The sequence below is a fragment of the Schistocerca serialis genome, unplaced genomic scaffold (genome assembly GCF_023864345.2).
Source record: "Schistocerca serialis cubense isolate TAMUIC-IGC-003099 unplaced genomic scaffold, iqSchSeri2.2 HiC_scaffold_133, whole genome shotgun sequence".
Classification (NCBI taxonomy): Eukaryota; Metazoa; Arthropoda; class Insecta; order Orthoptera; family Acrididae; genus Schistocerca; species Schistocerca serialis.
The window spans coordinates 125,001-135,000 of NW_026047547.1; the positions used below are offsets into that span (position 1 = coordinate 125,001).

The window sequence follows — 10,000 nt, forward strand, 5'->3', positions numbered from 1 at the left end:
GCCCCAGGTGGGCGAGGGCTGCGGTAGCTGCGTCGATGAGGGACTGCAAGCCCCTCGGGGTCGCTGCAAACAGCAAGACGTCATCTGCAAAGGCCGCAGCGTTGACTCTGCGACCGAGGATCCGAGCTCCGATGTGGGAGGGCAGTTGGCCTAAAACGTAGTCCACCGCAAAGTTGAACAGGAGGGGGGAGAGGGGATCGCCCTGGCGAACGCCCCGTGCTGGCTGCACAGACACGCCCACACCGGCGCCGTCCGCTATCACTGTCGCGCTGCCCTCGTAGCACCGCTCGACGTACTCGACAAAGCAATCCGGTAGGCCATGCGCCTTCAGCACAGGGCGAAGGGCAGCATGATCCACCGAATCGAATGCCTTCGAAACGTCGATCGATGCCACAAAGACAGAGCGGCAGGAGCGAACTGCGTCGGTGAGAGCAGTGTCCAAGATGAAAGTATTTTCCAACATCCCATCCCGAGGGATGAATGCCCGCTGACGTTCGTCCACAGCACAAGCGCGCATCAGGCGTGACGCGAGAACCTTGTGAAAGGTCCGCGCCAACACCGAGCAGACCGTAATGGGGCGAAAGTCAGCGGGGGATGTTGGTGCAGCCGTTTTCGGGAGAAGGGACGTCCGCGCGCGAAGCAGGCGTTCCGGGAGGGCGCGGGCCAGAAGGAAGAGATTCATCACTTTCACCAGGACTTCGTGCGGCAGGCGCCGCAACTCCGCTGGGGTAAGGCCGTCCGGCCCGGCCGCTGATCCCCTGGGCGGCAACGCGGCGGCGACCTCCTCATGTGTGACCGGCCCCCATAGGCACTCAAGAGCGACAGGCTCCGAGTGCGGGAGGAGGCGGTCACGAATGAAGCCCGCGGTGGAGACGGGCTTCTTTGTGAAGAGGTCCGCCCAGAAGTCCAGCAGACCAGGGATGGCAGGTGGCGGCTGGAGCAGGGTGCCATCCAAGAGGCCGCGCACGCAACGTGCACGCGACCGTCGGAAGGCATCCTGCGTTCTCGCGTACTCCCAGCGGCGCCGCTTGCGCTTCTGCGTCGGCGGCGCGGCAGGCGGCCGCTTCGATGGTTGGCGCGGCCGCTGTGTCCTGGTGATCGATCTCTCCCCTCTGGACCCGACCGACGCAAGGGCATCCGGGAGCATGCCCAGGATGACATCGGGCGGCGTGCCCCGCCCCAGACCTATGACACGATCCAGGGCAGAGAAACGCTGGGCGGAAGCGGGTAGCCCCGCCAGATGCTCCCAGATGGCGGCGTCAGTCGGCCCCTCCGGCGGCGGCCCGGTGGTGTCGGCCGCGAAGTCCTCGGCTGCGTCGACGGGCGGCGCAGCGGCCTCGCCCGCGTCTGGCAGCGGGCTCGCTGCTCCCCGGCGGGACGCCGGCTCTTCCCCCCGACCGATCTCAAGCGCCTCCATGAATTGGCGGACAAGCTGCTTGTGGGCAGCTTGCCGCCGTCGGCACTTGATTGCCTCAAGCGTTCGGTCGGGGAACATCCTGATGAGCTCTTGATTTACAAAGAAGAACCGGGCGTCCCTCTCGAGGAACAGTTCGGCCTCCGCCTTGGCGAGCGACAGGACTTCTTCCTCCGTCCACCTCGCGCGATGCCTCTCCGTGACGATCTCCGCGTTGGCTGCCGCAAGGTGTTGGCGGCGGCGATGGACCCCGAGACCGTTCTTGGTGGTGAAGCTGCGGTGGCACTCACTACAGGCGTATACAGCTGCAAAAGTTACAAGATTTTCGGCACGGCCGGTTGGCCGGCTAGGTGCTGGGGGAGTTGGGGTGGCACCTTCAGCGGAAGGGCCACCACTTTTTCTCTGAATACTGCCCCCAACTAAAAAAGGGATAGTGCGAGGGGGGGCTGGTAACCCCCCCAAGCCCCTGGTGCGGTCTTCCACTCTGCGAAAATCAGCGGGCCCACGAGAAGGGGAGAAGACCGCAGGAGAGGAGAGGCTAAGAGGGCTAGGCCCATGTATTGCGCATCACTCTCCCTGTAACCATAACCCAAGGAAGGCACCTCGCAGCAGCAGCACGACTACATCAAGACCGCACATCAAGACCGCAAGAGTCATAGTTACTCCCGCCGTTTACCCGCGCTTGCTTGAATTTCTTCACGTTGACATTCAGAGCACTGGGCAGAAATCACATTGCGTCAACACCCGCTAGGGCCATCGCAATGCTTTGTTTTAATTAGACAGTCGGATTCCCCCAGTCCGTGCCAGTTCTGAGTTGATCGTTGAATGGCGGCCGAAGAGAATCCGCGCACCCGCGCGCCCCCGGAGGAGCACGCTAAGGCGGACGCGGCCTCGCAGCAAGGAAGATCCGTGGGAGGCCAAGGCACGGGACCGAGCTCGGATCCTGCACGCAGGTTGAAGCACCGGGGCGCGAACGCCGCGCAGGCGCGCGCATCCTGCACCGCCGGCCAGCACGAGGCCGACCAACGGCGAGAGCAGACCACGCCCGCGCTAAACGCCCGCACTTACCGGCACCCCTACGGCACTCACCTCGCCCAGGCCCGGCACGTTAGCGCTGACCCACTTCCCGACCAAGCCCGACACGCCCCGATCCTCAGAGCCAATCCTTATCCCGAAGTTACGGATCCAATTTGCCGACTTCCCTTACCTACATTATTCTACCGACTAGAGGCTCTTCACCTTGGAGACCTGCTGCGGATATGGGTACGAACCGGCGCGACACCTCCACGTGGCCCTCTCCCGGATTTTCAAGGTCCGAGGGGAAGATCGGGACACCGCCGCAACTGCGGTGCTCTTCGCGTTCCAAACCCTATCTCCCTGCTAGAGGATTCCAGGGAACTCGAACGCTCATGCAGAAAAGAAAACTCTTCCCCGATCTCCCGACGGCGTCTCCGGGTCCTTTTGGGTTACCCCGACGAGCATCTCTAAAAGAGGGGCCCGACTTGTATCGGTTCCGCTGCCGGGTTCCGGAATAGGAACCGGATTCCCTTTCGCCCAACGGGGGCCAGCACAAAGTGCATCATGCTATGACGGCCCCCATCAACATCGGATTTCTCCTAGGGCTTAGGATCGACTGACTCGTGTGCAACGGCTGTTCACACGAAACCCTTCTCCGCGTCAGCCCTCCAGGGCCTCGCTGGAGTATTTGCTACTACCACCAAGATCTGCACCGACGGCGGCTCCAGGCAGGCTCACGCCCAGACCCTTCTGCGCCCACCGCCGCGACCCTCCTACTCGTCAGGGCTTCGCGGCCGGCCGCAAGGACCGGCCATGACTGCCAGACTGACGGCCGAGTATAGGCACGACGCTTCAGCGCCATCCATTTTCAGGGCTAGTTGCTTCGGCAGGTGAGTTGTTACACACTCCTTAGCGGATTCCGACTTCCATGGCCACCGTCCTGCTGTCTTAAGCAACCAACGCCTTTCATGGTTTCCCATGAGCGTCGATTCGGGCGCCTTAACTCGGCGTTTGGTTCATCCCACAGCGCCAGTTCTGCTTACCAAAAGTGGCCCACTTGGCACTCCGATCCGAGTCGTTTGCTCGCGGCTTCAGCATATCAAGCAAGCCGGAGATCTCACCCATTTAAAGTTTGAGAATAGGTTGAGGTCGTTTCGGCCCCAAGGCCTCTAATCATTCGCTTTACCGGATGAGACTCGTACGAGCACCAGCTATCCTGAGGGAAACTTCGGAGGGAACCAGCTACTAGATGGTTCGATTAGTCTTTCGCCCCTATACCCAGCTCCGACGATCGATTTGCACGTCAGAATCGCTACGGACCTCCATCAGGGTTTCCCCTGACTTCGTCCTGGCCAGGCATAGTTCACCATCTTTCGGGTCCCAACGTGTACGCTCTAGGTGCGCCTCACCTCGCAATGAGGACGAGACGCCCCGGGAGTGCGGAGGCCGCCGCCCCGTGAAGGGCGGGGAAGCCCCATCCTCCCTCGGCCCGCGCAAGGCGAGACCTTCACTTTCATTACGCCTTTAGGTTTCGTACAGCCCAATGACTCGCGCACATGTTAGACTCCTTGGTCCGTGTTTCAAGACGGGTCGTGAAATTGTCCAAAGCTGAAGCGCCGCTGACGGGAGCGATTATTCCGCCTGAGAGCATCCCGAGCCAACAGCGGCGCGGGTCCGGGGCCGGGCCAGGTAGGTCCGTCATCCGGGAAGAACCGCGCGCGCTTGCCGGGAGCCCGAGCGCCCAAAGGGGCGAATCGACTCCTCCAGATATACCGCCGGGCAGCCAGCCAGGACACCGGGGCTCTGCCCAACAGACGCGAACCGAGGCCCGCGGAAGGACAGGCTGCGCACCCGGGCCGTAGGCCGGCACCCAGCGGGTCGCGACGTCCTACTAGGGGAGAAGTGCGGCCCACCGCACACCGGAACGGCCCCACCCCGCGGCGAGTGGAAAGGCAACCGGACACGACCCCGCCGCGGATTGCTCCGCGCGGGCGGCCGGCCCCATCTGCCGAGGGCGGAGGCCAGTGGCCGGATGGGCGTGAATCTCACCCGTTCGACCTTTCGGACTTCTCACGTTTACCCCAGAACGGTTTCACGTACTTTTGAACTCTCTCTTCAAAGTTCTTTTCAACTTTCCCTCACGGTACTTGTTCGCTATCGGTCTCGTGGTCATATTTAGTCTCAGATGGAGTTTACCACCCACTTGGAGCTGCACTCTCAAGCAACCCGACTCGAAGGAGAGGTCCCGCCGACGCTCGCACCGGCCGCTACGGGCCTGGCACCCTCTACGGGCCGTGGCCTCATTCAAGTTGGACTTGGGCTCGGCGCGAGGCGTCGGGGTAGTGGACCCTCCCAAACACCACATGCCACGACAGGCGGCCGCCTGCGGGGTTCGGTGCTGGACTCTTCCCTGTTCGCTCGCCGCTACTGGGGGAATCCTTGTTAGTTTCTTTTCCTCCGCTTAGTAATATGCTTAAATTCAGCGGGTAGTCTCGCCTGCTCTGAGGTCGTTGTACGAGGTGTCGCACGCCACGCCGCCAGCCGGCTGTGCACGCTACCGAGTAAGTACCGGTATGCGAACCGCCAGGCGACGGGCGCGCATCGCACGTTTAAGGAGACGCGGCCGGCCCCACAGGCGGCCACGACACTCCCAGGTCAGCGAAGCGGGGCAAACGCCGCGCGCTTCAGTATACGTAGCCGACCCTCAGCCAGACGTGGCCCGGGAACGGAATCCATGGACCGCAATGTGCGTTCGAAACGTCGATGTTCATGTGTCCTGCAGTTCACATGTCGACGCGCAATTTGCTGCGTTCTTCATCGACCCACGAGCCGAGTGATCCACCGTCCTGGGTGATCTTTTCATAGTTTCCACCATCTCTTTCGAGACAGTTGCATAGGCGGGACTGAGGCGTGTGGCGGCCCTGTTCCAGCGTTCAGTGTCCAACGGCCTCACGGCCGATGGGCGTCGTACGGCTCCACACCGGAGCGGACAGGCAGTCGGGCGAAAGTCATTCAAAACCGGCGCCAGGCGCCAGGTGCCGCAGGCCAGCCGCTCCAGCGCTTCAGCGCTCGTACCACACAACATTGCCGTTAGTTTTGAGACGAACGCGTGGTTCCGCACGCGGCGCACGGCTACTGCGAGCCGTACAGGTAGCTGCGTGTTGCGCGACACGACACGCACATCGAAAGACATGCAGTCTAGTCGGTAATGATCCTTCCGCAGGTTCACCTACGGAAACCTTGTTACGACTTTTACTTCCTCTAAATGATCAAGTTTGGTCATCTTTCCGGTAGCATCGGCAACGACAGAGTCAATGCCGCGTACCAGTCCGAAGACCTCACTAAATCATTCAATCGGTAGTAGCGACGGGCGGTGTGTACAAAGGGCAGGGACGTAATCAACGCGAGCTTATGACTCGCGCTTACTGGGAATTCCTCGTTCATGGGGAACAATTGCAAGCCCCAATCCCTAGCACGAAGGAGGTTCAGCGGGTTACCCCGACCTTTCGGCCTAGGAAGACACGCTGATTCCTTCAGTGTAGCGCGCGTGCGGCCCAGAACATCTAAGGGCATCACAGACCTGTTATTGCTCAATCTCGTGCGGCTAGAAGCCGCCTGTCCCTCTAAGAAGAAAAGTAATCGCTGACAGCACGAAGGATGTCACGCGACTAGTTAGCAGGCTAGAGTCTCGTTCGTTATCGGAATTAACCAGACAAATCGCTCCACCAACTAAGAACGGCCATGCACCACCACCCACCGAATCAAGAAAGAGCTATCAATCTGTCAATCCTTCCGGTGTCCGGGCCTGGTGAGGTTTCCCGTGTTGAGTCAAATTAAGCCGCAGGCTCCACTCCTGGTGGTGCCCTTCCGTCAATTCCTTTAAGTTTCAGCTTTGCAACCATACTTCCCCCGGAACCCAAAAGCTTTGGTTTCCCGGAGGCTGCCCGCCGAGTCATCGGAGGAACTGCGGCGGATCGCTGGCTGGCATCGTTTATGGTTAGAACTAGGGCGGTATCTGATCGCCTTCGAACCTCTAACTTTCGTTCTTCATTAATGAAAACATACTTGGCAAATGCTTTCGCTTCTGTTCGTCTTGCGACGATCCAAGAATTTCACCTCTAACGTCGCAATACGAATGCCCCCGCCTGTCCCTATTAATCATTACCTCGGGTTCCGAAAACCAACAAAATAGAACCGAGGTCCTATTCCATTATTCCATGCACACAGTATTCAGGCGGGCTTGCCTGCTTTAAGCACTCTAATTTGTTCAAAGTAAACGTGCCGGCCCACCGAGACACTCAATAAAGAGCACCCTGGTAGGATTTCAACGGGGTCCGCCTCGGGACGCACGAGCACGCACGAGGCGGTCGCACGCCTTCGGCTCGCCCCACCGGCAGGACGTCCCACGATACATGCCAGTTAAACACCGACGGGCGGTGAACCAACAGCGTGGGACACAAATCCAACTACGAGCTTTTTAACCGCAACAACTTTAATATACGCTATTGGAGCTGGAATTACCGCGGCTGCTGGCACCAGACTTGCCCTCCAATAGATACTCGTTAAAGGATTTAAAGTGTACTCATTCCGATTACGGGGCCTCGGATGAGTCCCGTATCGTTATTTTTCGTCACTACCTCCCCGTGCCGGGAGTGGGTAATTTGCGCGCCTGCTGCCTTCCTTGGATGTGGTAGCCGTTTCTCAGGCTCCCTCTCCGGAATCGAACCCTGATTCCCCGTTACCCGTTACAACCATGGTAGGCGCAGAACCTACCATCGACAGTTGATAAGGCAGACATTTGAAAGATGCGTCGCCGGTACGAGGACCGTGCGATCAGCCCAAAGTTATTCAGAGTCACCAAGGCAAACGGACCGGACGAGCCGACCGATTGGTTTTGATCTAATAAAAGCGTCCCTTCCATCTCTGGTCGGGACTCTGTTTGCATGTATTAGCTCTAGAATTACCACAGTTATCCAAGTAACGTGGGTACGATCTAAGGAACCATAACTGATTTAATGAGCCATTCGCGGTTTCACCTTAATGCGGCTTGTACTGAGACATGCATGGCTTAATCTTTGAGACAAGCATATGACTACTGGCAGGATCAACCAGGGAGCTGCGTCAACTAGAGCTGAGCAGCCGGCCGCCCGGGAGTGTGTCCCGGGGGCCCGCGCGAACACGCAAGCGTCCGCTCAATTATTCTGCAAACAGGAGGAGGCTGAGCTCCCCTGCACAACACACCTCGAAACCCTCTCATGTCCCGGCGGCGCGCAGCGCCGTCCTAAGTACTTGGTCGGGTTCGAGAGAGGCGCAATCGCCCGGAGTTAGGCGAGTAGACGCTTTAGGTGCGACCACCCGTGCTCCCAACTGAGCTTGCCGCTGCCGACAGAGGCCCGGGAGCGTGCTGTCGTGGCATTGCCGGCGGGAGACAACACGCGCCACCTACGGTGACCGGCAGCTCCAACGCCAGCGCCACAGAAGGACAAAAGCCCCACTTGGGTGCCGAAGCGAACTCTCCCAGCACAGCGCACGCGCCAACACGTCCGCACAGCTGCGATACAAACCACCTGCGAGAACCGCTGGGGCGACCGAGCAGCAGACGGCGTCGCGGCGCCGAGCGCCGGGCGGCGGCGCATCCTCAGCGCACACAGTCCTCAATCGGACCAGCACACTGCAGATGGCCACCGCGCTTCGCACCGGGCCCGCGAGGACCTACTTTGGCCGCAAGGCGCCGCGAGCAGGGGGCGCCGGCGCGCAGCTGCGCCGCCTGCCGCGTCCGTCGGCCGGCGCGCCTGCCACTGGCCGCCCCCACCAGCCGGCTGTAGCGCGTGCGCCCACGCACCGCGCTGCCAGCACGCCGGGCGGCCCCCCCTCACCGGCCGGGGACGGTCCCACCCAGCCACCGCCGCGTATCGCCTCACACCCAGATCCCCTTTCACGTTCGTGGGCATGGTGGGTCCCCTTTCACGTTCGTGGGCATGGTGGGTATCCATGAAACAACCGGTTAATAGCTCGACCGATCGTCGCCAACACTGATTCACCTCTAGCGAGAACAACCGCACCACAACGGGTTACCAGTTGTTCATTTGCGTAACGTCACCAGCAAACGTAGACGTCCATCGCCATTTGCAACGAGTATTGCATGCCTGTGTCAGGTGTCACAACACACTACGTCTGCCCACATAGACGCAACAACATGTGCACGCCTAGAGAACACGTGGAAGGTAGCCCCCGTACGTATGCGGTGTCCATTGCGCGAACGACTGTCAGCCGGCCTCTGCAGCATGTCGCAGATGTGGAACGCGGTGCAACATGCTATCACAGTGTGTGAGAAGAGACGACTACGTCCGAATACACGCTCCACTACATCAACAGACTGCTCATGCTGATCGCCATCCAGGGCGTCCGTTCCTCCCACACGTCTGAATGGCGTACCACACTGCAATCCAGCTCCTAAAGGGAGACGACACGTAGCTGCGTCCACAATATTTGGACTGTATGGTCCGCCGTTGCTAGGCGCAGTCGTCGTACGGTCACACATGTGCCACGATGTATCATTCAGTACATACGGACCAATGTGCAGCACAGTTTGTGGGTTTTGCGTACATCCGCGGACAGGTGACAGGCCGTACCACAACGTAGGCTGAGTACGTCGGCATGCGAAGGGCATTGAACATGCAAACTTCTCAACGACCAGCTTGCGAAGGCAGGGGGGAAGGGGGGGGGCATGTACGTCCTGCTGCTATCCACATTACAGTGTATAGCAGGAGCATGTGGAAAGTCAGCAACACTTGCAAGGTGTTTAACATGACGCGATACACAGGGGACCGGGCAGTGCGAATAGCGAACTATATTGCGAGGGTTGCGGTTAGGCAACACTACACTAATTTAACGAGTTGCATAACAATTACAGAGCAGGTTCAGCGACAACGTGCGTCAGGTTAAGGCGCAATATAGGTTAGGTTGAGGCGCAATATGGGTTACGTTAAGGCACAAATTAGGTTACGTTAAGGCACAAATTAGGTTACGTTAAGGCACAAATTGGGTTACGTTAAGGCACAAATTGGGTTACGTTAAGGCACAAATTGGGTTACGTTAAGGCACAACATGGGTTACGTTAAGGCACAACATGGGTTACGTTAAGGCACAACATGGGTTACGTTAAGGCACAACATGGGTTACGTTAAGGCACAACATGGGTTACGTTAAGGCACAACATGGGTTACGTTAAGGCACAACATGGGTTACGTTAAGGCACAACATGGGTTACGTTAAGGCACAACATGGGTTACGTTAAGGCACAACATGGGTTAGGTTAAGGCACAACATGGGTTAGGTTAAGGCACAACATGGGTTAGGTTAAGGCACAACGTAAGTTAGGTTAAGGCACAACGTAAGTTAGGTTAAGGCACAACATAAGTTAGGTTAAGGCACAACGTAGGTTAGGTTAAGGCACAACGTAGGTTAGGTTAAGGCACAACGTAGGTTAGGTTAAGGCACAACGTAGGTTAGGTTAAGGCACAACGTAGGTTAGGTTAAGGCACAACGTAGGTTAGGTTAAGGCACAAC

At 58.9% G+C, this 10,000-nt stretch overlaps 2 non-coding genes and 1 pseudogene across 2 annotated transcripts; all 3 read right to left on the bottom strand.

Moving 5' to 3' along the window:
* LOC126439628 (large subunit ribosomal RNA) overlaps positions 1-4,941 on the bottom strand; it is a 7,917-nt pseudogene extending 2,976 nt beyond the window's left edge.
* A 188-nt stretch (positions 4,942-5,129) lies between these two features.
* On the bottom strand, positions 5,130-5,284 carry LOC126439631 (5.8S ribosomal RNA). The gene has a single exon (XR_007581269.1). It is a non-coding gene; the product is annotated as a 5.8S ribosomal RNA (ribosomal RNA).
* Positions 5,285-5,637: 353 nt separating this feature from the next.
* Positions 5,638-7,546, bottom strand: LOC126439677 (small subunit ribosomal RNA). The gene has a single exon (XR_007581311.1). It is a non-coding gene; the product is annotated as a small subunit ribosomal RNA (ribosomal RNA).
* Between the last annotated feature and the right edge of the window lie 2,454 nt (positions 7,547-10,000).